The sequence below is a fragment of the Hyla sarda genome, chromosome 2 (assembly GCF_029499605.1).
Source record: "Hyla sarda isolate aHylSar1 chromosome 2, aHylSar1.hap1, whole genome shotgun sequence".
In the NCBI taxonomy this organism is placed as follows: domain Eukaryota; kingdom Metazoa; phylum Chordata; class Amphibia; order Anura; family Hylidae; genus Hyla; species Hyla sarda.
Genome location: NC_079190.1, coordinates 397,348,333 through 397,375,192, shown reverse-complemented (window position 1 = coordinate 397,375,192; position 26,860 = coordinate 397,348,333). Strand labels below are relative to the sequence as shown.

The 26,860-nt window shown below is 42.8% G+C and overlaps 1 protein-coding gene and 1 long non-coding RNA gene across 5 annotated transcripts in view; one reads left to right on the top strand and one right to left on the bottom strand.

Annotated features, from left to right (window-relative positions):
• The window catches only part of SMG6 (SMG6 nonsense mediated mRNA decay factor), a 260,985-nt gene that overhangs the window by 110,726 nt on the left and 123,399 nt on the right, over positions 1-26,860 (top strand). The window lies entirely within an intron of this gene.
• LOC130356788 (uncharacterized) overlaps positions 12,754-26,860 on the bottom strand; it is a 43,090-nt gene continuing 28,983 nt past the window's right edge. Inside the window, exons 2-3 of the long non-coding RNA XR_008888999.1 lie at positions 16,169-16,259; positions 12,754-12,928 (exon numbers count right to left, since the gene is read on the bottom strand). This is a non-coding gene — a long non-coding RNA (uncharacterized LOC130356788). The remainder of the gene's footprint in view (positions 12,929-16,168; positions 16,260-26,860) is intronic.

The following is a 26,860-nucleotide window of genomic DNA, read 5'->3' as shown; positions in this document are numbered from 1 at the left end:
ATCATTGATCATTGGCCAACTTTGCATATACCGTGTGTATGTGTATATATGTATATATGTGTATATATATATATATATATATATATATATATATATATATATATATATTTATTTATTTAAGATACATTAAAACTCGCAAGATCATTCATAGGGATGGGCATCTTTTCAGTAACACAGTTCTTTTTTGGCTTGTCAGGTTTCCCATTACATACTGCCAAGGGCATCCGTCCACAATCTTAATAGGTTGTCCCAAGTTTAAACATAGTTTGTCCTTCTTAAAATGTGTTTTCACTCATTCGGCTCTCTGGGTGGATGTATAGTGTTTGGCTTGGTATAAAATAATCACATTACAAATTGTAATCGCTGCATGTAGATTTAACAACCTATAAATCAGACCATTATCTTAACTGGTCGCCTCCTCTCCTCTCAAAAGTCCCAGTTTACTTCACTGACACACAATGCAACGTGGACTTCTTATTTATTAATAAATAGTTTGGTTGTAAATGTTTGTGACACTTTTTTATATGATGTTGCAATCTGTTTGTTTTTGCTGATAATACAGTTGGTCTCTATTTATGTCTAGTTTGCATGTGGGATTTGAGGCTGTAGCCATCTACACATGCCCACCATTTGGGTTGTTTGATCAGACTGACTTTTTATTCCTTTATGTAGGCTTTGCCATATTTCTTCAACCAAATGTTAAACTTTGTCATGTGGTCAGCATTTACCAATACATACATTTTTTTTTCTGTTTGACTAAGAACTGTTTCTTGGAAGTCACATTTATTTGTATGTATACAAATGCTCCTTTCAGTACAACCCAGATTAGCAATTACAGATTGTAAAATATCATACGTTTTGGAATGTAGCATTTCCTGTAACAGAACATCTACCATGAGAAACAGTACCCTCCAAGAGCTTCTTCAGAAGCCCCTCATCCAGCCAATTAGTACCCTACTCTGTACTGATAGGGGGGGGGGGGAAACATAGTTGGGTGTCTGTTTTCAATGCTTTCTATGGGTCAGACATTGACTTAGGATCACTATAAATAGGCGGCACTAGACATATGGTTTGCTCACTTTTGCAGAACAGATACTTTGCATACTGTGCTGGTCACAAGTATATAAAGAAGCTTTTCACCCTGTTAAACGGTTGATTATCAGCCAAGCAGGCCAATAGTCGACCTTTTTTATAGTGCCAGGAATCAGCCAACGAAGCAAACACTTTTTCAATGGGTTATAGCTGGGTTTTGACAAGTTTAAAATTCATCATTTGATGGCTGCGAGTATCCTTGGGCAATAGTAAAATGACAGAAGAAAGGGCTGCATGAAAGTTCCAGTGATCAGTCATGTAGTCCTGCCTGCCCAATGCCGAGACGGTTAAGACTCATTAACCCCTTACGGACCTAGACCATTTTCATCTTAAGGACCCGGCCATTTTTTGCACATCGGACTTCTGTCACTTTAAGCATTAACAACTCTGGGATGCTTTTACCTTTCATTCTGATTCCAAAATTGTTTTTTCGTGACATAGTCTACTTTGTTAGTGGTAAAATTTCATCGATACTTGCATCATTTCTTGGTGAAAAATTCAAAAATTTGAAGAAAAAATTGAAAATGTGTAATTTTTTTTACTTTGAAGCTCTCTGCTTATAAGGAAAATGGATATTCCAAATAAATTCTATATTGATTCACATATACAATAGGTCCACTTTATGTTTCCATCATAAAGTTGACATGTTTTTTACTTTTGGAAGACTAAGTTCAGCAGCAATTGAAAAAATTTTCACCAAATTTTCAAAATCTAAATTTTTCAGGGACCAGTTCAGTTTTGAAGTGGATTTAAAGAGCCTTCATATTAGAAATACCCCATAAATGACACCATTATAAAAACTGTACCCCTCAAAGTATTCAAAATGACATTCAAAAAGTTTAACCCTTTTAGGTGTTTCACAGGAATAGCAGCAAATTGAAGGAGAAAATTCAAAATCTTCATTTTTTACACTTGCATGTTCTTGTAGACCCAGTTTTTGAATTTTTATAAGGGGTAAAAGGAGAGAAATCTTCCTAAAATTTGTAACCCAATTTCTCCCGAGTAAGGAAATACCTCATATGTGTATGTCAAGTGCTCTGTGGGTGCACTACAAGGCTCAGAAGGGAAGGAGCGACAGTGGGATTTTGGAGAGTGAGTTTTTCTGAAATGGTTTTTGGGGGGCATGTCACATTTAGGAAGCCCCTATGGTGCCAGAACAGCAACAAAAGAAACCCTACATGGCATACTATTTTGGAAACCACCCCTCAAGGAATGTAACAAGGGGTGGTACAGTGAGCCTAAACACCCCACAGGTGTTTGACGGCTTTTTTCGTTAAAATGGGATGTGTAAATTATTTTATTTATTTTTTTCACAAAAATGCTGGTTTCCCCCCAAATTTTACAATTTTACAAGGGGTAATAGGAGAAAATTCCCCCCAAAATTTGTAACCCCATCTCTTCTGAGAATGGAAATACCCCATATGTGGACGTCAAGTGCACTGCATGCGCACTACAATGCTCAGAAGAGGAGGAGTCACATTTGCAAACTTTGCTGAAATGGGTGGGCATGTCTCATTTAGGAAGCCCCTATGGTGACAGTACAGCAAAAAAACACATGGCATACTATTTTGGAAACTACACCCCTCAAGACATGTAACAAGGGGTACAGTGATCCTTAACATCACACAGGTGTTTGATAAATGTTCATTAAAGTGGGATGTGAAAAGGAAAAATTTGATTCTTTTACGCTAAAACGCTGGGGCTACCCCAAATTTTTAATCTTCACAAGTGGTAACAGGAGAAAATGTCACCATAAATTTGTAAGTACATTTCTTTGGAGTAAGGACATACCTCATATCTGGGCGTAAACAACTCTGCGGGTGCACACAGATCACTGAAGAGCAGTAGCGCAGTCAGGTGCCTTGAGCTTCTACATAGCTGCCTATGGAGCCAGAACAGCGGGACACCCCCCCCCCCCTCAAGGAGCATTACATGAGGTAAATTACCAAAATGGGGCACAGTGGGACATAAAATCATAAAACAGGTTATGTTCCTAGAATGATGACCCAGAGCATAGTCAAAACTAAAAAATATGCCCTACCCGAACCCTATGCTCTGAATCATCATTCTGGGAATGTGAGGTTTGTGGCCGTCCCTAACCTGTTGCCTCAAATGTCCACCCCGCTCAGGTGGAGAGAGAGCGCTGCGCATAAAAAAAAAAGTGACCCCCAGAGGTATTATTATTATTTTTTTTTTTAAATCAAACTTTTTTTGTGCAATCTAGTGGTTTATGGGGTTAAAACTTGGAATGTACTCTGGACTTGGTAAATTGGGGTCAAATTATGGGAAATAAAAATGAAAAGGGAAAATTTTAGTACTGCATGGAAGTGTGATACTCCCTGAAACAGTTTTAATGCAGAGGCCCAGATGATTGGGGCAGGTGTCACATTGAGTTGTGGTGTCCTTCCGAATCCCCCTTTTTTGACACACTCTGCATTTTTTCTGGGATCGTTTCTTCTTTCCAGTATGGGGCACTTGGGAACTCCGGCCTGCACTTTTCCGGTCGCCAAAGATCAGGGCCTTTAGGACTTCTTCTTGGAACTGAAGGTATGTCCCTGTGTTGCCAGTGTGCTGGGACAGTACAAAAGAGTTGTACATGGCAACCTGTACCAAGTAGACCGCAACTTTTTTTTTACCCTACCCGTGTTTTGCGCATGGTGTTGTATGGTTTGAGGATTTGATCAAAGAGCTCAACTTCCCTCATATACCAATTGTAGTCCAGAATACAATCGGGCTTGAGGACCGTTGTTGTGGTACCTCGCACAGGGACAGGTGAGTTGCCGTTACCATGAATTGTGGTCAGCATAAGGAAGGCACACTAGTTGTGAAACACAGAGTTTGGTAACAAACTCTGTGTTTTGCAACCTGTGTGCCTTCAGCTGTTGCAAAAGCTACAACCCCCAGCATGTACGGACAGTGGAAGGGCATGCTGGGACTTGTAGTTATGCAACAGCTGGAGGCATACTACTTTGGCTGGGGATTGTAGCTATGCAGCAGCTGGAGACACACTGGTATGCTACTTAACTCAGTGTTGCACAACCAGTGTGCCTTCAGCTGTTGCAAAACTATAACTCTCAGCAGTCACCGACAGCCAACGGGCATGCTGGGAGTTGTAGTTATGAAACCAGCAGATGCACCACTACAACTCCCAGCATGCACTTTAGCTGATTGTGCAAGCTGGGAGTTGTAGTTATACAACAGCTGAAGGTACACTTTTCCATAGAAAAAATGTGCCTCCAGCTGTTGCAAAACTATAAGTCCCAGTATGCCCATAAGGGAATCCTGGGATTTGTGGTGGTCTGCCTCCTGCTGTTGCATAAATACAGCTCCCAGCATGCCCTTTTTGCATGCTGGGAGCTGTTGCTAAGCAACAGCAGGAGGCGGTCACTCACGTCCAACTGCTGATCCACGCCGCTTCGGGTCAGTCCCTTGCCGCCGCCGCTCCTGGGGCCCCGATCCCAACAGGGACGCCGGGGATCGGGGCCCCCAGCTGCCGGGGTCCTCTTCCCGCACCCGATCACGTCCTCCGGAAGAGGGGCGGAGAGGGTTGCGGGAGTGACACCCGCTGACGAATCACAGCGATCGTGAGGTGGCACCAGTGCCACCTCACCCTTGGTGGCTATGGCTGTTCGGGGCCTTCAGAGACGGCCCCGATCAGCCAGTAATTCCGGGTCACTGGAGACCCGATTGACCCGGAATCCGTGGCAGATCGCTGGGCTGAATTATTCAGCGATCATCATGACCCCCCTGGGCAATATGCCGCGATGCCTGCTGATCGATATCAGCAGGTATCGGGCACCGGCCCACCTCCGGCTAGCGGCGGGGGGCCGGGAATGGACAGGACGTACTCATACGTCCTCGATCCTTAAGGACTCTGAAATGGGGGTGTAGGAGTACGTCCATTGTCCTTAAGGGGTTAAAAGGGTTAAAAGAATTAACCCCTTAAGGACCCAGGACGTACTAGAACGTCCTGGTGTTTCTCCGGTCTCTGCCGCGCCCCGGGCAGAGATCGGAAGCGGATGCCTGCTGAAATGCTTCAGCAGGCATCCAGGGCAAACGCCGAGGGGGGCCATGTAGACCCCCCATGTCGGCGATCGCCGCAAATTGCAAGGGAAATCGCCCTTGCGATCTGCGGCGATACTGGGCTGATCGGGTCTCTGGGATCCGACCGCCCGGTAATTTTGCATGATCCCGGCTGTCACAGACAGCCAGGACCATGCTAACGTATAGGAGCGAGGTGGCAAGCCGGCCACCTCCTCCTATACCCTGCGATCCGTTGGTTAGTTAACTGACCAATCGCAGGGGGGGGGGGCGGTTACTTCCTCCCGTCCTGCCCGGCCCCTTGAAGTCCGGAGAGGACGGGAGGAAGACCGGAGGATGCGGTGGGGGACGGGGGAGTGCTGGGGACCGGCCCCGGTACTTACCTCGTCCCTGAAGACCCAGATCCCAGCGATGAAGGCAGCGGGGACAGGTGAGTTGATCTTCAGCCGCGGTCGGGCCCTTTACAGCAATGCACGTCGCCGTAAAGCGACATGCATTGCTGTAATGGGTCCCTGTAAACTACAACTCCCAGCATGCCCAGACAGCCCTTGGCGTCTGGGCATGCTGGGAGTTGCAGTTTTGCAACATCTGGAGGTCCACAGTTTGGAGACCACTGTGCCCTTCCAGATGTTGCAAAACTACACATCCTCAGCATGCCCTTACTGTCCGGGCATGCTGGGAGTTGTAGTTCTGTAACATCTGGAGGGCTGCAGCTTGGACACCACTACACAGTGGTCCCCAAACTGTTCTCCTCCAGCTGTTACGTAACCACTACTCCCAATATGCCCTTCGGCTGCCTGGGCATGCTGGGAGTTGTGGTTTTGCAACAACTGGAGCCACACTGGTTGGGAAACATTGTTTCCTAACTCAGTGTTTCCCAACCAGTGTGCCTCCAGCTGTTGCAAAACTATAACTGCCAGCATGCACTGATAGACTGTGCATGCTGGGAGTTGTAGTTTTGCACCAGCTGGAGGTCCCCCCCCCTGTGAATGTACAGGGTACATTCACATGGGCAGGGGGCTTACAGTGAGTATCAGGCTGCAAGTTTGCGATGCAGCAAATTTTGCGCGGCAGCTCAAACTCGCAGCGGGGAACTCGCTGTAATCCCCGCCCGTGTGACTGTACCCTAAAAACACTACACTACACTAACACAAAATTAAATAAAAAGTAAAAAAACACTACATATACACATACCCCTACACAGCCCCCTCCCCTCCCCAATAAAAATGAAAAACATCTGGTACGCCACTGTTTCCAAAATGGAGCCTCCAGCTGTTGCAAAACAACAACTCCCAGTATTGCCGGACAGCCGTTGACTGTTCAAGCATGCTGGGAGTTTTGTAACAGCTGGAGGCACCCTGTTTGGGAATCGCTGGCGTAGAATACCCCTATGTCCACCCCTATGCAAATCCCTAATTCAGGCCTCAAATGCGCATGGCGCTCTCACTTCGGAGCCCTTTCGTATTTCAAGGCAACAGTTTAGGGTCACATATGGGGTATCGCCGTACTCGGGAGAAATTGCCTAACAAATTTTGGGGGTCTTTTTCTCCTTTCACCCCTTATGAAAAGGGGAAGTAGGGGTCTACACCAGCATGTTGGTGTAAAAAAAAAATTTATTTACACTAACACGCTGGTGTTGCCCTATACTTTTCATTTTGACAAGAGGTAAAAGGGAAAAAAGCCCCCCAAAATTTGTAATGCAGTTTCTCCTGACTACGGAGATACCCCATATGTGGGAGTAAAGTGTTCTGGGGGCGCACAACAAGGCCCAGAAGGGAGAGTGCACCATGTACATTTGAGGTGATTTGCACAGGGGTGGCTGATTGTTACAGCGGTTTTGACAAACGCAAAAAAAAAAAAAAAAAAACACGTGACCCCATTTCGGAAACTACACCCCTCACGGAATGTAATGAGGGGTGCAGTGAGAATTTACACCCCACTGGTGTGTGACAGATCTTTGGAACAATGGGCTGTGCAAATAAAAAATTTTGTACAGCCCACTGTTCCAAAGATCTGACAGACACCAGTGGGGGGTAAATGCTCACTTTACCCCTTGTTAAGTTCCTCAAGGGGTCTAGTTTCCAAAATGGTATGCCATGGGGGGTTATTTTGCTGTCCTGGCACCATAGGGGCTTCCTAAATGCGACATGCCCCCCGAGCAAAATTTGCTCTCAAAAAGCCAAATATGACTCCTTCTCTTCTGAGCATTGTAGTTCGCCCGTAGTGCACTTCAGGTCAACTTATGGGGTACCTCCATACTCAGAAGAGATGGGGTTACAAATTTTGGGGGGTATTTTCTGCTATTAACCCTTGCAAAAATGTGAAATTTTGGGGGAAACACACATTTTTGTGAAAATTTTTAATTTTTTTTTACATGTCGTGAAACACCTGTGGGGTATTAAGGCTCACTTTATTCCTTGTTACGTTCCTCAAGGGGTCTAGTTTTCAAAATGGTATGGCATGTGTTTTTTTTTCTGCTGTTCTGGCACCATAGGGGCTTCCGAAATGCAACATGCCCCCCAAAAACCATTTCTGAAAAACGTACTCTCCAAAATCCCCTTGTCGCTCCTTCGCTTCTGAGCCCTCTACTGCGCCTGCCGAACACTTTACATGGACATATGAGGTATGTTCTTACTCAAGAGAAATTGGGCTACAAATACAAGTATACATTTTTTCCTTTTATCCCTTGTAAAAATTCAAAAATTGGGTCTACAAGAAAATGCGAGTGTAAAAAATGAAGATTGTGAATTTTCTCCTTCACTTTGCTGCTATTCCTGTGAAATACCTAAAGGGTTAAAATGCTGACTGTCATTTTGAATACTTTGGGGGGTGCAGTTTTTATAATGGGGTCATTTGTGGGGTATTTCTAATATGAAGACCCTTCAAATCCACTTCAAAACTGAACTGGTCCCTGAAAAATAGTGAGTTTGAAAATTTTGTGGAAAATTTTAAAATTGCTGCTGAACTTTGAAGCCCTCTGATGTCTTCCAAAAGTAAAAACACGCCAATTTTATGATGCAAACATGAAGTGAATAAAATAAAATAAATATTTGGAATATCCATTTTCCTTACAAGCAGAGAGCTTCAAAGTTAGAAAAATGCTAAATTTTTTAATTTTTCATAAAATTTTGGGATTTTTCACCAAGAAAGGATGCAAGTTACCACAAAATTTTACCACTATGTTAAAGTAGAATATGTCACGAAAAAACAATCTCGGAATCAGAATGATAACTAAAAGCATTCCAGAGTTATTAATGTTTAAAGTGACAGTGGTCAGATGTTCAAAAAATGGCCGGGTCCTAAGGTGTAAAATGGCTGGGTCCTTAAGGGGTTAAAGAATACCTATCATATCCCACAAAAAAGGGTTATGTTACTCAGTACTAGCGCTCAACCGATCTCGATTTTTTTTTTTTTTTAGGGCAGATTCCGATAATTTGTGACCTTTCAGGCCGATAGCCGATAACTTATATCGATATTCTGGTATAAGTTATCGGCTATTCACGTTTTTTTTTGTTTTTTGTTTTTTCCTTTTTTTAAGCCATTATTTCTGTAAAAAGGAAATACATTTTTCTTACGAAGGATATTAGAAAGGTTAATATTTTGCCAAGATGTACAACATATAAAGTTTTTGAATCTGACAGTGCCCATTTAACCCTTTCAGGACATCGGGCGAACAGGTACGCCCTTGTGTCCTGAAACTTTAAAAGTATCTGTCACCAAATAAACTTTTCTAAACTAACTCAGGCTATGTTCCCTAACTGTTCCTAAGAATCCTCCACCCTTAAAAAAAAAAAAAAAAAAATTCTGAGCTTTTGAAAAGCTCTGTATCATTCTGTTCTTGCTCGTGCAATCTCCCAGCAGGAGAAAGTGGGTGTTTCCCAGCAGGCATGACATCACTGAAGCCTGCTGGGGGACCACTTCCTCACATTGTTGCAGTGCTTTGATGAATAGAAGACCTCAGGCTCTGTGCATGTTTCAGTGAGGCTCTTTTCAGCTTTCAGTGAGGCTTTGTGCAGCTGTCAATCAAGCTCAGTGCAGAGGAACACTTCCTGAGTGTGGACTCCTGCCAGGCCGGGAGGAGACCAAACTCGCTGTATTAATTATGGCAGGGAACAGGAGCCACCTAGTGGACATTTTTTCTATTACATTTTAAACATATTTATGTTAATTTTAAAAGCAGGTGAATGGGAAAGTGTCTGCTAATTACACAAGAAACACTATTAAAAGTTTTATTTGTTGACTGGTACTCTTTAAGGGGCAAGGGCATACCTGTACGCCCTAATGCCTTAAGCGGATTTGAAGCGAGCACAGGATCTGTGCTTGCTTTAGAGCTGTAAGTAGCCATCATTAGACACACTCACTGATAATGATGGACAGCAGCGATTCTGCTGCTTCCCGGCATTTAACCCTTTAGACGGCATCTAAAGTAAACACCAGGCTATATCATTGGATCGCCGATCTCACTGTGTAGTGTTGTGCCATAGGTATAGCACTATACAGTAAATGTTAACTAATGACTACATAGAAACGTCCCCTATGGGGACAAAAGAGGGGTAAAATAAAAAGAAGTTTGCAAAATTATATAAAACCCTCTTCCCTAATAAATAACATCACCCTTATTTTCCCATTTTACAAAAAAAAAAAATAATAATAATTTTTTACATATTTATCACCATGTTAATTGTCCAAACTTTTTAAATATAATGTTTATGATCCTGAATGGTAAATGTAAAAAAAAAATACTGATTTTCCTTTTTAATATTCAAAGAAAAGTTTTATTATGGTAAAACCAGGAAAATTCAAAACATAGGTACAGTAAATCCAGTGCTTGGTTTGTCATTCTGTGCTCTAGAGGGGCCGTGTCCCCACTCTGCCATGACTCAGCTTCCTCCCTGTGCGCAATGAAGCAGAGAACAACGGTATATGGCAAAGTGGTCACTGTGGTGTCAGAAGAGCAATATCTACTGATCAATGCTAGAAATATAGTAGCATTAGTGCAACACCATGAAAAAGTATCAACTTCGGCAAAAGATGTACATGCCACAGGACAGAAGCCTGCAAAAGAACAGCACTGGAAAGGAAGGAGGGGAAAAGTGGGGAGGGAAGAAGAGAGGGCTGGAAGAGGGGGTAAGGGAGAAGAAAGAATGGTGAGAAAAGGAATCGGGAGGAGGGGAAAGGGGAGAGAATGAAATATAACAAACCAAAACAGCAAACCTGTGCTCCTCCAGTCATCTCATCCATAGAAATGATTGCCATCTATCGCAGTAGCTGAACAAGCATTGTGGTCAGAGAAGAGGTCTCTTTTAAAGGAAGATGGCAAAAAGGCCTAGTCGGTACGGTAGAGTGGAGTTTCAAGGAAAGCTAGCCATGGTTGTCAGCTCCTCCATGCGGCAAAGAAAGAACCTCCTTATACCAGTCAGAGACAGTCGGAGGGTGTGTATCCTTCCAACGCCTAGGTATTACAGTCCTTGCTGTCATGAGGAGGAAATGGGCAAAAGCTCTAGAGGGGGATTTTCTGTACACTGGCAGGATTGACAATAGGAGCACTTTCGGGTCATTAGGGTAGGACACACCGGCAGCACAACTGTCCAGAAAGAAAGAAGGGACGGGCACGACGAAATGTTGGACATGGTATCTCGAGAACTCTCACACCGACAACCCCCCCCCCCCCCCCGCAGCACCAGCACTGGTCAGACACATTCGGTTACATTCCTTTGCAACACTGCGGGCACCCCGTACCACCTGAAGATTATCTTATAGTTCGTTTCTAGCACCCTGCTGGAGAAAGACAATTTGGGGCACATGAGGAAAGCCATGGAACAATCCACCGGAGCGAAAATGGCGCTCAGTTCCTCCTCCCAGGCCGCCACTAATGCAGGAGGATGCTGAGCAGCCTCCTCTAAGAGAAGGCCATAGATCTGAGATACCGCCTTAATGGGCGGGGAGGGGGAAGCACACATCTCTTCAAATGGAAGAAGAGGCCTAGCAAGCCACAGGTTTCAGCCTGCGGTCTCCACAAAGTGACGTGAGTAAAGATACATGAGTTGAAGGTACTGCATGTATCTGGCCGGCATACAGAGGTGCTCTGGCACCAAGCCCTCATAAGGGCTGAGTACTGTACCATCCAGGAAGCCCCTAAGAGGGAGGATCGGAAATACGCAGGAAGGAGGAACAGTTCACTACTGGTGGAAAGAGAGGATTGCCTAGGATGGGCGTCATTGGGCCATCAGGGGCTAGGATCTGAGTGTTGGACAAAAGAATCTCCATATAGAGGATGGGGGAGAGCGGGCAGCCCTGACATGTGCCGTTGCGGATGGGGATAGGGGAAGAGAGGGAGCCATTAACTCTCACTCGTGCCTGTGGGTCACAGTACAGGGCATCCACCCGTCCTAACATTCAGGGGCCTAAGCCTATCTGGGCCAGCGAAGCCTCCATGAACCTCCAGTCCCCCCGATCAAAAGCCTATTCGGCATCGAGTGAAAGAAGCATCAAGGATCTTCAAAAGACAGTGGCCTTGTGCACTATGGAGAACGCCCCTACAGTATTGTCACGCGCCTCCTTTGAGCGAAGGAAGCCAGATTGATTGCGGTGGACGAGAGCCCCAAGGACGGTCGCCAGACGGTCCGCTAGCAATTTAGCAAACAACTTGGTGTCAGTGTTCAGGAGAGATATGGGGCGGTAGCTAGCGCAAAGGTTGGGTCCCGACCCTCTTTGGGTATAACGGTAATGAAGCACAAAGAGAGGTGGAAGGGTAACCCAACTCTAGGGAAATACAATTAAAGGTCCTACTTTAGGATAGGTAGTAGGTAATCTTTCAGGGACTTGAAGAATTTGGCAGTGTACCCGTCAGCGCCTGGGATCTTGACCGAGGGTAAACTGGCTATGGCCTGCGCTATCTCTTCCTCAGTAAACGGGACCTCAAGGGATTCAGTATCGCTCTAGGGAGAGCAGTCTGCTGTTTGTAGTCTGACAAGGAGACAGGCAGTAACGGGGCTGGGGGATAAATGCAGACGAGGCTGTCCGCAGCAGATTTTCCGTGGCGGAATTCACGCTGCGGAAAATCCGCTGCAAGCCCCATCGAAGTCAATAGGGTTCTGCGGCGGAAATCCTCAAATAAATCCGCCCGTGTGAACGTACCCTAAGAAGAACAGATACTTTCTTCCAAAGACAACTCAAGTGCTGTGTGATATTACAACTTATTTCCATTGAAGTGAATGGAGCCAAGTTGTAATATCAAACGTAACCTGAGGACAGGAGTGGTGCTGTTTTTTGGAAAAAAATTTGTTCAGGTTTTCTATGCCCGGATAACCTTTTTTTAAGTCAGCTGAAGTCATAACAACCAATCCTTTCTCCCCTGTTCAATCTCCTTCTGCTGTAGTGATGAAGCTCTTGTGGACCTGCCAGTCCATTATCATACTGGCTATATCATATATTCTCTTTACCACAATAGTTATGTGCCATACAAGCTGGCATTGTCACTGAGGCCAGTAATTGGCTGCTGCAGTCATGTGTTGCTATGGTATGTCATTGTTCCTGGGAAGTAAACAGACTGAAGTAGAAGGAGATTTAACAGGTGAGTGATGTCATATTTTTATTTAATGACATTTCCTGCAGCCGGTATAATTTTTTTTAACTCCTGGGCAACCCCAGTGGCTTTGCATCCAGCTCAGCATACTCCGTTGTCAGGATTCTGAAGATTTTCCTCGGCGGGATGCTAAAAATAATGCGACTTGTGACAAACCACTCACTGAGGAAGTTGAGGTAACTATACTTATGTTGGACATTTTTTTCTTTCCTATGATTTAAGAAAAATTACAGTTTTAGGAAAAGCCATAAAAGTATTACATCATTTGACTTCAAAACTAAATAATTTCAGGAATTTCCCAGTGAGAGATGACCGCACTGAAAAAGGGCAGAGCACCCCCCTTACATTTAGTGATGGAAAAACTGTTGAACACCAATTGTAAGGAACTTGTTACATTGCTGGAAGAAAGTTTTATTCTTTAGAATCTCATGTAGAGTATTCTCCCATTGACTGTCATTTAGCCTGACTAGTAATACAGGATGATGGTGCAATACATAGGTGATTGTAAACACAGAAATACCGGTCTGTTTCATCATTGGATCTGATATTCTGCTCATAATGCATTTTACATATTTACTTGCTCAGAATTTTTTTACCTTACAAAAGGGATTCTAATGTGGGACATTTTGCTCCTGATCTATGTTTGAGTTTATAGGCCATACAAAGTTTATGCTTTTTTTTTTTTTTTTTTTAATACAGCCTTGATTCTCAAGACCTAAGGCTGGCCAAAGACTCAACAAGGAAAGTTCATGACCAAACCGTAACAGACATTCTAGGTTAAAGATATAGTCCACTGGGGACAATCCATGCTTAAAATGTACCCAATGTTTTGAATGTTGTTGTGTTTTTTTTTTTTTTTAATAAACCTGCCTGGTTAGGTTACGGTAACCCTTTAGTAGTGTGGTGGCAAGGTGATTTTATTGCTTTCACTTCTGTTATTTTGCCCCTAAGAGGCCCTTCTGTGGTGCACAGCCATTTATCTCCACTACAGGGGACTGGATGAGAATTAAGGCTGTTTGCCAGTAATACACCTACATGGACTTCCTTTCCCTTGTTTCATTCACCAATCAAAGCACATACTCCTCTCTGTTATTCCATGACATAGTGCTGGAGAAAGTGCCCATGACTGAACAGACTGGCACTATGAAGAGCTGATGGGTTTGCAAGGCGCTATGTGAGAGGAAATTAATAAAGCAGCAGAATCACAGAACAAAAAGACCCTAATCTCTGCTTTTCTGCTGTTGCTGCGGATGAAAAGGGAGTTTACACTGCAGTACTGTGGACATACAGCAGTAGATACACTGGTATTTACCCAAGAGACAGCTACCCAAAACTGTGTGGTCATTGTTAAGATGGAAACCTTGATATACCTGCACATATACAGCCCAAGTATTTTCACGCTTGCTCTCCTGCACATATCACATGCTACACCCCACCCAATTTCCTGTCATTTGTCCTGATTAACCTATTAATAGAGGCAGAAATCCACTGGCCATGGGCACTGAACAATGTGTGTTGAGACTTTTGTGCAATTTTTCTCTTAAATGTCTATTCAACAAATATTTGTATTTTAGTGAATGGTCTGAAATAACTTTTGCCAGTGCCAGGTTTTTCTTAAACCGTCTAAAAGTTGTTACATTAATTCTGTCTTGGCTTATAATGCAACACTTATATGTACCAAAAAAGTGTCTAGTCAGCTTTTAATTGTAGCATAAACGTAGAAGATTCTTAGCCTTTTGGTTTAAGAAAAAGGAAACCGTTTTTAAGCTAGACAAATTTAACAATTTCTGGTTCAGACATTGTAAACGTTTTGCCTATTCATTATGCCACAACTTTGTCGCATATGGTGGCAAAAATCGTGGCACATCAAGCATAGTAAATGTGAACCTCTGTATTGTTTCTATGTTGTTCCTCCTGGAAATGTATGTATGAATTTACAGCTGGTTGTTAACATTCCCCTTTGCAGAAGGGTGTGCCCCTACAGTGAATGTCTGACACTATCAGAGCTGAATTGACATTTTTAGGACACTGGGGGAGATTCATAAAGACCTGTCCAGAGGAAAAGTTGCTGAGTTGCCCATAGCAACCAATCAGATCGCTTCTTTCATTTAGCAGAGGCCTTGTTAAAAATGAAATGAGACATCTGATTGGTTGCTATGGGCAACAGCAACTTTTCCTCTCAACAGATTTTGATAAATCTCCCCCAATATCCTAAAAACTCTTCTAACACTTAGTTTCCATTAGCATTAATTCATGCTACCTGACAAACCCATTACCCGTTAAGGATGCAGAGCGTACAGGTACGCCCTTTTCCTTTGGTACATAAAGGGGTACTCCACTGGAAAACATTTAGTTTTTTCTTTTTTATGAACTGGTGCCAGAAAGTTAAACAGATTTGTAAATTACTTCTATTAAAAAAAAATCTTAATCTTTCCAGTACTTATCAACTGCTGTATTATCAACAGGAAGTTCTTTTCTTTTTGAATTTCCTTTCTGCCTGACCACAGTGCTCTCTGATGACACCTCTGTCCATTTTAGGAACTGTCCAGAGTTCGCGCAAATCCCCATAGGAAACCTATCCTGCTCTGTACAGTTCCTAAAATGGACAGTGGTGTCAGCAGAGAGCACTGTGGTCAGACAGAAAGTAAATTCAAAAGAAAAGAACTTCCTGTGGATCTTAGCAGCTAAGTACTGATGGGATAAACATTTTTTTATAGAAGTAATATACAAATCTACTTTCTGGCACTAGTTGATAAAAAAAAATTTAAAAAAATTCCAGTGGAGAACCCCTTTAAGGACACGTAGCTGTACCATACCTGTACGCCCGGACGCCTTTAGTGGCTTTGAAGCGACAGCCCCACACGCACTGTTTAGGTTCAAAGCCATGTGCTGATTAAATAGGCATTCCAGTTTATTTAAAAGAAAAAAACAATATATGGGGGGGGGGGGGGGACATAAATATTTAAAAAAAAAAAAAAAAAGCTTAACTAGCCATGGTTTCTTACAGCTCCCATTAGCCTCTGTCCAGTCCCCCGATCTTCACTCTTCTTCCTGCTTCTGAGAAAAGCACTCAGAATACAACATGCTGGCTTTGCCAATCACTGGCTGCAACGGGCACGTCCTGCTTCAAGCTCAAGTCTCAGAAGCAGGAAGGAGAAGAATGGGACCAGATAGAGGAAAAGAGGAGCTGCAATGGGATCAGGGCTTGGTAAGTATGTCTTACTATTGTGATGTGTTTTTGTGTTTTTTTTTGTTTATAAATAAGGCTGGAATACCCCTTTTAATGTACTAAATGCACTAGAAGCTCAGTTTCTTTGATAGGTTGCAGCCAATAGCCACTAGTAGGGTGAGCTTGGAAGCCTACTGAATACTGTGCACATATAACTGGATACATAAATTTCCTTAAGCTTCCTCTTTTGTTGGATAAATTTAGCCAGAATGTTATCTTACCTTAATGGTATGCAGTGGATTTGGAGCTCTGTGTAAGGAAATTGATCTTCAACAGCTCTGGAGATATTTGGAACACAGTAGAATGTTGGACCTGAAAATGTCATAGAATATTACTCTAAGATTTTAGATTACATTTTTATTACTGTATTCAATTCTAGTATTTTTTTTCTTAAATTTCAGGGTGCGCACCTTTTTTGGCAGATGGAATGATAAATGAGTGATAGATGATGGTCCTTTTAAGCTTTTTATGTGCTCAGTGATTATTTTCTGCCTTCGAGGGCTGGTTGATGTCTGGACCTCTTACATGAAAGTCCAAATACAGGAATTCCCCATCTATTGCACATGTATGTTCAGTTTGGGGATTTCCAGTAAAAACATATACAGTCATGGCCGTAAATGTTGGCACCCCTGACATTTTTCAAGAAAATGAAGTATTTCTCACAGAAAAGGATTGCAGTAACACATGTTTTGCTATACACATGTTTATTCCCTTTGTTTTTATTGGAACTAAACCAAAAAAGGGAGGAAAAAAGCAAGTATGACATAATGTCACACTAAACTCCAAAAATGGGCTGGACAATATTATTGGCACCCTTTCAAAATTGTTTCAAGCATGTGATGCTCCTTTAAACTCACCTGGGGCAAGTAACAGGTGTGGGCAATTTGAAAATCACACCTGAAAGCAAATAAAAAGGAGAGAAGAGTTATAGTCATTGCATTTCGTGTCTGTGTGTGCCGCACGAAGCATGGACAACAGAAAGAGCAGACTAGAACTCCCTGAAGACTTGAGAACCCAAATTTTTGTAAAATATCAACAATCTCAAGGTTACAAGTCCATCTCCAGAGATCTAGATTTGCCTTTGTCCACAGTGCGCAACATTATCAAAAAGTTTGCAACCCATGGCACTGTAGCTAATCTCCCTGGGCGTGGATGGAAGAAAAAATTTAGTTGTCAATGCAGAATAGTCCAGATGGTGGATAAGCAGCCCCAAACACGTTCCAAAGATATACAAGCTGTCCTGCAAGCTCAGGGAACATCAGTGTCCATGTAAACTATCCGTTGACATTTAAATGAAATGAAACGCTATGGCAGGAGACCCAGGAGAACCCCACTGCTGACACAGAGACATAAAAAGGCAAGACTACATTTTGCCAAAATGAACTTTGGGTCGCACTGTACAGCCCAGTGTCAGAATGCTGGGTTTGCGTCCGAGATCTTGGGTCTTCCAGCAGGACAATGACCCTAAACATACGTCAAAAAGCACCCAGAAATGGATGGCAACAAAGCTCTGAAGAGTTCTGAAGTGGCCAGCAATGAGTCCAGATCTAAATCCCATTGAACACCTGTGGAGAGATCTTAAAATTGCTGTTGCGAAAAGGCGCCCTTCCAATAAGAGAGACCTGGAGCAGTTTGCAAAGGAAGAGTGGTCCAACATTCCGGCTGAGAGGTGTAAGAAGCTTATTGATGGTTATAGGAAGCCACTGATTTCAGTTATTTTTTCCAAAGGGTGTGAAACCAAATATTAAGTTAAGGGTGCCAATAATTTTGTCCAGCCCATTTTTGGAGTTTGGTGTGACATTATGTCCAATTAGCTTTTGGAAGGGAATAAACATGTGTTACTGCAATCAGTTTCTGTGAGAAATACTTAATTTTCTTGAAAAAGGTGCCAACATTTTACGGCCATGACTGTAGTACTGGCCTATCCTCAGGACAGGTGATCAATATCTTGTACGTGGCACCATACTCTTCAGGTGTATTCACGTGTATTGCACCTGCTGTGTATTCTAGTACAGCTACTAGTTCATTTTATCAAGACCCATCGAGGTTTGCATGTAATCTGCTGCAGATGCGGTATATGTGTATATGGAATGTATCCATAAAGAGAATCTGTCAGGTCCCAGTTGCTTTACACGCAAACCCCAGCACTTTGACAGTCCAGGGCTTTTCTCTGCACTCAGTCAGGCTTGTCAGACAAGGTATCAATGCCATTGGCAAAGGTATGCTACCATGGCTAGATGATAGATTTAAGCATTTTTTTAATATATTTTTTTATAATTAAAACAATATCCGTAAACATATGGATTTTTTTTTCTGGCTTTCAATAAAAAAAATAAAAAATAAATAAAAAATTATATATATATATATATATATATATATATATATATATATATATATATATAATTATACAGGCCGCCATCTCGCCTTAGAAGCAATGCAGAGATACTTTACAGCATACAGATAAATGGCATTATAGATAAATATTGACATGAAAAATTACATTAAAAAGCAAAACCTTAAAAATATTGTTAACACAATACTTTGAACAATACAGAATTTTCTGATAGCGTTTATTTAAAAGGGTCACTAAGCCTAAATTTGTTTTGTTCAATCTTTAGTATACTAAAAAAAAAAAAGAAAAAAGAATGGGTCTGATTTATAAAACTGTCTAGGTTGCCTATAGCAGCCAATCACAATGCAGCTGAAATTCTTCATGTGCAGATTTAGAAAATAAAGCTGCGCTGTGATTGGCTGACAGTTTTTTTTTTCTTTTAGACAGTTTTATTAGACTAGGGTTTCTCCGGTGGAAGATTTGTAAATGACTTCTATTAAATAATTTTTACCCTTCCAGTACTTTTTAGCAGCTGCATGGTACAGAGCAAATTCTTTACTTTATGAATTTCTTTGTTGTCTTGTCCACAGTGCTCTCTGCTGACACCTGAGGCCAGTTATCAGGAACTGTCCAGAGCAGGAGAAAATCCCCATTGCAAACCTATGCTGCTTTGGACAGTTCCTGACATGGACAGAGGTGTCAGCAGAGAGCACTGTGGACAAGACAAAAAATTAATTCAAAAATAAAAAAAATTCCCTCTATAGCATACAGCCACTAAAAGGTACTGGAAGGGTAAAGATTTTTTTAATAGAAGTAATTTACAAATCTGTTTAACTTTATGGCACCAGTTGATTTAAAAAAAAAAAAAAAATTTCTACCGGAGTACCCCTTTAACGGCGCAGGACGTAAATGTATGTCCTGGTGAGGTGGTACTTAACGCACCCGAACCTATATTTACGTTCTATACGTAACCGCGCATGTCGGGTCATGCGCGGCATGTCCCGGCTGCTGACAGCAGCCAGGGACCCGCCGGTAATGGCCGACATTTGCGATCGCGTGGATGTCCGCCATTAACCCCTCAGATGCCGTCATCAATACAGATCACGGCATCTGCAGAAGTGCGGCACTTAATGAGGACGATCGGATCGCCTGCAGCGCTGCTGCGGGGATCAGATCATCAATAATGATGGACGGAGATACCCTCACCTGCCTCCCTCCGTCTCACCTCACCTGCCTCCCTCCGTCTCCCGGCGTCTTCTGCTCTGGTCTGAGGTCTGAGATCGCGCAGACCAGAGCAGTAACATTTTTTTTTTTTTAAATCCCCTCCCCCAATAAAAATAGAAATTGTCCTTTTTTTCCCATTTTACCCCCAAAAAGTGTAAAAAAAAATTAAAATAAACATTTTTTATGAACATTTTTGGTATCGCCGCGTGCATAAATGTACGAACTGTTAAAATATTATGTTAATGATCCCATACAGTGAAAGTAAAAAAAAAAAGTCCAAAATTGCAGCTTTTTTTATAACATTTTATTCCCAAAAAAATTTATAAAAACTGTATTCAAAGTTTTATATATGCAAATGTGTAAAAAAAAATTACAGATCACGGCGCAAAAAAAATGAGCCCTCATACCGCTGCTTATACGGAAAAATGAAAGTTATAAGTCAGCAAAATAGAGGGATTTTAAACTCACTAATTTGGTTAAAAAGTTTGCTATTTTTTGTAAGCGGCGTAATAATAGAAAAGTATGTAATTATGGGTATCATTTTAATCGTATTGACCCACAGAATAAAGAAAACATGTCTATTTTACCGTAATGTGTACAACCTGAAAATGAAACCTTCCAAAATTTGCAAAATTGCAGTTTTCTTATCAATTTCCCCACACAAATAGTATATTTTTGGTTGCATCATACATTTTATGGTAAAATGACTGATGTTATTACAAAGGACAACTGATCGCGCCAAAAACAAGCCCTCATACTAGTCTTTGGATGAAAATATAAGAGTTATGATTTTTAGAAGGCAAGGAGGAAAAAACGAAAACGTAAAAATAAAGTCCTTAACCTCTTTAGGACCAAGGACATACCGGTACGTCCTGAGTCCTTTCCCCTTCTATAAGGCGGGGCCAGACATGCGGGTAGCAGGTCGGGCCCGGCCTCTAACAACGGGCGGGACCCGTGGCTAATAGTGCGCGGGAATGATCGCTGTGCCGCGTGCTATTAAACCTTTAGACGCGGCGTTCACAGTTGAACACCGCGTCGAAAGTGAAAGTAAATCACTGCCGGTTAGCTCGAGGCTGTTCGGGATGTCCGCCGCGAAATCGCGGCATCCCGAACAGCTCTGGGACACGAGGAGGGTCTCCTACTTGCCTCCTGGTGTCCGATCGCCGAATGACTGCTCAGTGCCTGAGATCCAGGCATGAGCAGTCAAGCGGCAGAATCATTGATCACTGGTTTCCTATGAGAAACCATTGATCAATGTAAAAGATCAGTGTATGCAGTGTTATAGGCCCATATGGGAGCTATAACACTGCAAAAAAAAAAAGTGAATAAAGATCATTTAACCCCTTCCCTAATAAAAGTTAGAATCACCCCCTTTTCCCATTTAAAAAAAGTGTAAATAAAAATAAACATGTGTATTGCCGCATGCTGAAATGTCCGATTTATAAAAAATATATCATTAATTAAACTGCACGGTCAATGGCGTACGCGCAAAAAAATTCCAAAGTCCAAAATAGTGTATTTTTAGTCACTTTTTAGATCATGAAAAAATGAATAAAAAGTATGATAAATACAAAATTGGTACCGCTAAAAACTTCAGATCATGGCGCACAAAATTAGCCCTCATACTGCCCCATATGCGGAAAAATTAAAAACTTATAGGGGTCAGAATATGACAATTTTAAACGTATACATTTTGCTGCATGTAGTTATGTAGGAAGTATGACAAAATCAAACCTATAAAAGTAGGGTATCATTTTAATCGTATGGACCTACAGAATAAAGAGTGTATCATTTTTACCCAAAAATTTCCTACGTAGAAACAGAAGCCCCCAAAAGTTACAAAATGGCGTTTTTAAAAATTTTTTGTCTCACAATTATTTATTTTTTTTCCGTTTCGCCGTAGATTTTTGGGTAAAATGACTGATATCATTACTAAGTAGAATTGGTGGCGCAAATTTTTTTTATTTATCTATAGCCTATTAGAATGTTAAATTATGATTATGAAATTTACAAGTCACTTTTCATAAATGATAAAACCTCTTTAACCCCTTAAGGGCTAAGCGTTTTATTTGTTTTTGCACTTTTGTTTTTTCCTCCTTACCTTTTTAAAAATCATAACCCTTTCAATTTTGCACCTTAAAATCCATATCATGGCTTATTTATTGCACCACCAATTCTACTTTGTAATGACATCAGTCATTTTACCCAAAAATCTACGGCAAAACCAAAAAAAGAAATCATTGTGCGACATAATTGAAGAAACAATGCCATTTTGTAACACTTGGGGGCTTCCATTTCTACACATCACATTTTTCGCAAAAAATTACACCTTATCTTTATTCTGTACGTCCATTCGATTAAAATGATACCCTGCTTTATATACCGTAGGTTTGATTGTGTCTTACTTCTGGAAAAAATCATAACTACATGCACCAAAATGTATACATTTAAAATTGCCATCTTCTGACCCCTATTACTTTATTTTTCCCTATACAGGGTGTTGTGAGGGTTAAATTTTTGTTTTGATCGGACTTTTTGATCGCTTTTTATTCATTTTTATGGTATTAAAAAGTGAACAAAAATAGGCTATTTTGGAATTTTTTTTGTGCGTGCGCCATTGACCGTGCGGTTTAATCAGTGATATATTTTTATAGTTCGGACGATTGCCTGGATTTCAGGCTTGGAGGAATCTATCGCTGATCGGAAGCACAGGAGGCAGGTAAGGAACCCTCCTGATGCGTCCTAGCTGATCGAGACATCGCGTTTTCACCGCCATGGTCCCTATCAGCCCGACTGAGCTGCCGGCAATCTTACACTTTCACTTTAGATGTAGCGATCAACTTTGATTGCCGCGTCTAAAGAATTAATGCTGGACAGCTGCCTGTATGGCGATGTCCGGCATTAGCCACGAGTCCTGGCTGCTGATAGCAGCCGGGACCGTACGGGTTTGATGCGATCTTACCTCCTGAGCCCGCTTCATAACCCTGCCGTGCTGCAGGACGTCATGATAATTTGCTCCAGCCAAAACTCTTCAGGGCAGAACCTGCAACACAAACATATTAGTATTAGTCTCTACACTTTTCCAGCATTAGCCTCCCCTTTTCCCCACAAATGACTCCAGCCTCCTCCAAACACAATGCCACCAGCCTTCCCACAACGCACAAGGGGGGGGCGATTTATCAAAACCTGGGCAGAGGAAAAGTTGCCCCGTTGCTCATACCAACCAATCAGCTTGCTTCTTTCATTTTTGACAAGGTCTCTACATAATGAAATAAGCAATCTGATTGGTTGCTATGGGCAACTTTTCCTTTGCACAGGTTTTGATAAATCTCCCCCAATGTTTCCAGCCTCACTCAAATGCCTCCAGTGCCCCCCCCCCCACGAGCACACACACACACAATGTCTCCAGCCTTACCCCACACAGTGACAGAGGGGTGTACATGGGAGAGGGGTGTACATGGGTGACAGAGGGGCCTACAGGGGTGATGGGTTTACGGGGTAACTGTGGGGTTTAGAGGGGTGACAGAGGTGTACGAGATAACAGAGGGGTGTCCAGGGGTTACAGAGAGGTTACAAGGGGTGACAGGTGTAGAGGAGTGAAAGAAGGGTGGGGTGCACTACCTGAAGCTGAGTAGGCCTCGGTCAGCGTCGCCCCTGCTCCTTCCCTTCATCCACATCATTCTGCTGTGGGACCAGGGAGAATCCAGAGTCCAGAACTGCTCCACAGGAGAGGGAGGATACATGAGGATTGGAGCTGCACATTACCCGTCCTGGCAATGAATGCCTCAGTGTGTGCTGGACTCCCTGTGCAAGCAAGTTCAGCGGCCAGGGCCAATGTAGCCCTGGCCGCTGCATTCCCTTGCAACAGCGCACCTGAGCCTCACTTGCCTCATGGGAGCTGCAGCCCTGATTACAGAATGCGCAAGTGCAAATAAATACAAACTTCAAAAAAAACTAAAATCTGTGATAAAATTGCTATAAAAAAAGTTAGTAATATATGTGACAAGGTCATCAAGGGTGGATTTAAAAGGGGGGCAGTTTAACCTCTTAAGGACGCAGGGCGTATGGATACGTCCTGCATTCCGAGTCCTTAAGGACGCAGGGCGTATCCATACGCCCGTGGGAATTCCGGTCCCCACCGCTAGCCGGTTGGGGACCGGAGCCGGATGCCTGCTGAAATCGTTCAGCAGGCATCCCGGCATATCGCCCAGGGGGGTCATTATGCCCCTCCATGTCGGCGATCGCCGCAGATCGCTGGACAATTCAGTCCAGCGATCTGCGGCGATTCCGGGTCAATCGGGTCTCCGGTGACCCGGAATTACTGGCTGATCGGGGCCGTCTGACGGCCCCGAACAGCCAGAGCCTGCAGGGGTGAGGTGGCACTGGTGCCACCTCACGATCGCCCTGATTCGTCGGCCGGATTACCGGCCGATCAATCAGGGCGCCTGCTGCGGGTGTCACTCCCGCACCCGCTCCGCCCCTCTTCCGGAGGGCGGGTGCGGGAAGACGACCCCGGGTGCTGGGGACCCCGATCCCCGGCGTCCATGTTGGGATCGGGGCCCCAGGAGCGACTGCGGCGGCGAGGGACAGTCCTGCGATGGAGCAGCAGCAGGAGGTGAGTTACAGCCTCCTGCTGTTGCTTAGCAACAGCTCCCAGCATGCAAAAAGGGCATGCTGGGAGCTGTACTTATGCAACAGCAGGAGGCAGACCACCAAAACTCCCAGCATTCCCTTATGGGCATGCTGGGACTTATGGTTTTGCAACAGCTGGAGGCACATTTTTCTATGGAAAAGTGTACCTTCAGCTGTTGTATAACTACAACAAACAGCTAAAGTGCATGCTGGGAGTTGTAGTGGTGCATCTGCTGGTTGCATAACTACAACTCCCAGCATGCCCGTTGGCTGTCGGTGACTGCTGAGAGTTGTAGTTTTGCAACAGCTGAAGGCACACTGGTTGTGAAACCCATTTTTTTTTTTACCTAACTCAGTGTTTCACGACCGGTGTGCCTCCAGCTGTTGCGAACTACAACTCCCAGCAGTCACCTTACACCATGCACCGTACATGCAGGGAGTTGTAGTTTTGCAACAGCTGGAGGCACACTGGTTTTGAAACACTGAGTAAGGTCACAAACTCAGTGATACATACAGCTGTTGCAAAACTAAAACTCTCAGCTTGTACAGTCTGTCAGCGCATGCTGGGAGTTGTAGTTTTGCAACAGCTGGATGTCCCCCCCAATGTGAATGTACAGGGTACACTCACATGGGCGGAGGCTTACAGTAAGTATCGGGCTGCAAGTTTGAGCTGCTGCAAATTTTCTGCAACAGCTCAAACTGCCAGCGAGAAGCTACTGTGAACCCCCGCCCGTGCGACTGTACCCTAAAAACACTACACTACCACAAAAAATAAAATAAAAAGTAAAAAACACTACATATACACATACCCCTACACAGCCCCCCTCCCCTCCCCAATAAAAATGAAAAACGTCTGGTACGCCACGGTTTCCAAAACGGAGCCTCCAGCTGTTGCAAAACAACTCCCAGTATTGTCGGACAGCCGTTGACTGTCCAGGCATGCTGGGAGTTTTACAACAGCTGGAGGCACCCTGTTTGGGAATCGCTGGCGTAGAATTCCCCTATGTCCTCCCCTATGCAATCCCTAATTTAGGCCTCAAATGCGCATGGCGCTCTCACTTTGGAGCCCTGTCGTATTTCAAGGCAACAGTTAAGGGTCACATATGGGGTATCGCCGTACTCGGGAGAAATTGTGTTACAAATTTTGGGGGGTATTTTCTGCTTTTACCCTTTTTAAAAATGTAAAATTTTTGGGAAAAGAAGCATTTTAGGTAAAAAAAATTTTTTTTTTTTTTTTTTACATATGCAATAGTCGTGAAACGCCTGTGGGGTATTAAGGTTCACTTAACCCCTTGTTACATTCCCCGAGGGCTCTAGTTTCCAAAATGGTATGCCATGTGTTTTTTTTTTTTTGCTGTCCTGGCACCATAGGGGCTTCCTAAATGCGGCATGCCCCCAGAGCAAAATTTGCTTTCAAAAAGCCAAATGTGACTCCTTCTCTTCTGAGACCTGTAGTGCGCCAGCAGAGCACTTTTCACCCCCATATGGGGTGTTTTCTGAATCGGGAGAAATTGGGCTTCAAATTTTGGGGGGTATTTTCTGCTTTAACCCTTTGTATAAATGTAAATTTTTTGGGAAACCAAGCATTTTAGGTAATTTTTTTTTATTTTATTTTTTTACATATGCAAAAGTCGTGAAACACCTGTAGGGTATTAAGATTCACTTTACCCCTTGTTACGTTCCCCGAGGGGTCTAGTTTCCAAAATGGTATGCCATGTGGTTTTTTTTTTGCTGTCCTGGCACCATAGGGGCTTCCTAAAGGTGACATGCCCCCCAAAAACCATTTGACGCTTCCCTTCTGAGCTCTCTACTGCGCCCGCCGAACAATTAACATAGACATATGAGGTATGTGCTTACTCGAGAGAAATTGGGTTTCAAATACAAGTAAAAATTTTCTCCTTTTTACCCCTTGCAAAAATTCAAAAATTGGGTCTACAAGAACATGCGAGTGTAAAAAATGAAGATTGTGAATTTTCTCCTTCACTTTGCTGCTATTCCTGTGAAACCCCTAAAGGGTTAAAACGCTGACTGAATGTCATTTTGAATACTTTGGGGGGTGCAGTTTTTATAATGGGGTCATTTATGGGGTATTTCTAATATGAAGACCCTTCAAATCCACTTCAAACCTGAACTGGTCCCTGAAAAAAGCGAGTTTCAAAATGTTGTGAAAAATTGGAAAATTGCTGCGGAACTTTGAAGCCCTCTGGTGTCTTCCAAAAGTTAAAACTTATCATTTTTATGATGCAGACATAAAGTAGACATATTGTATATGTGCATAAAAAAAAAAATTATTTGGAATATCCATTTTCCTTACAAGCAGAGAGCTTCAAAGTTAGAAAAATGCAAAATTTTCAAATTTTTCATCAAATTTGGGGATTTTTCACCAATAAAGGATTCAAGTTACCAAAAATTTTTACCACCAAGTTAAAGTAGAATATGTCACGAAAAAACAATCTCGGAATCAGAATAACTAAAAGTATTCCAGAGTTATTAATGTTTAAAGTGACAGTGGTCAGATTTGCAAAAAATGGCCGAGTCCTTAAGGTGAAAAAGGGCTCAGTCCTTAAGGGGTTAAGTTGTAGAAATTTCTGCAACAGTCCGTTCCATAAACCTGAGTGAGGGGAACTCTGAGATTAATCTCTTGCCACCAATTGGTTTCAAAAAATGTTTTCCAGATTTGTAATTTTCTCTTACTTAAAAATCTATTTTTTTTTTTCCTTTTTCC